Here is a 956-nt window from a genome sequence, read left to right on the forward strand (position 1 = left end):
GTCAACATTTTAAGCTGCAATCTTGCATTTATTTCTTCATTGTGTACTTTTGTAGACCACAAGCTCAATGGAAGCAGGGCCAGTGTCTATCTTGGTCACCTCATTATCTCATTATGGTGGATGCTCACATTTCTGTGGAATGCGTGAGCTGCATGCCAAAGGGACACCCATACATGTGAGGGCTTATGTAAACATCTGCCCTTGAATACAGGATGACCATCACATTGGTGCTGGATGGAGAACCATTATATTTATTCACAAAAAATGCCCCAGGGAAGAGATGACCCTTTTTGCAACCTCTAAAAACTACCAGCATCTGGATCCAGAAGGGAGGATGTCATCCATTTTGAGAGGAACAATACACAGTCACAGTCTATTCTCATGCCAGATTCTTGTTCTCATTCCTTGTATGCCTGACTTTCAGCCTGGCCAAGAAATGTTGCACTAAGTAGGCTCTTTGCCTCCAGTCTTACTTCTTCTAAGTACATCTTCAATAACTACTCTTAGAATGATCTTTCACTGTGTATCTGGCCACTAGTTCTTTTTTTTTTTTTTAAGTAGTTTCTGTGGTAGAATTTAGTGATTCATCAGTTGCATAAAACACCCATTGCTCATTACATTAAATGCCCTCCTCCATGTCCATCACTCAATTACCCCTTCTCCACACCCACCTCCCCTCCAGCAACCCTGTTTCCTAGAGTTCAGTGTCTCTTATAGTTTGCCTTCCTCTCAATTTTCATCTTATTTTATTTTCCTTCCCTTTCTCTATATTCATCTGTTTTGTTTCTTAAATTCCACATATGAGTGAAATCATATGGTATTTATCTTTCTCTGAGTGACTTGTTTTGCTTAGCATAATACCCTCTAGTTCCATCCAGGTCATTGCAAATTGGAACAGTTTGCTTCAAACCTGCAACAGTTTATAATTCACTCAATTATTCTATAAACTTTTTAAA

The sequence above is a fragment of the Canis lupus genome, chromosome 1 (assembly GCF_011100685.1).
Source record: "Canis lupus familiaris isolate Mischka breed German Shepherd chromosome 1, alternate assembly UU_Cfam_GSD_1.0, whole genome shotgun sequence".
Taxonomy (NCBI): Eukaryota; Metazoa; Chordata; class Mammalia; order Carnivora; family Canidae; genus Canis; species Canis lupus.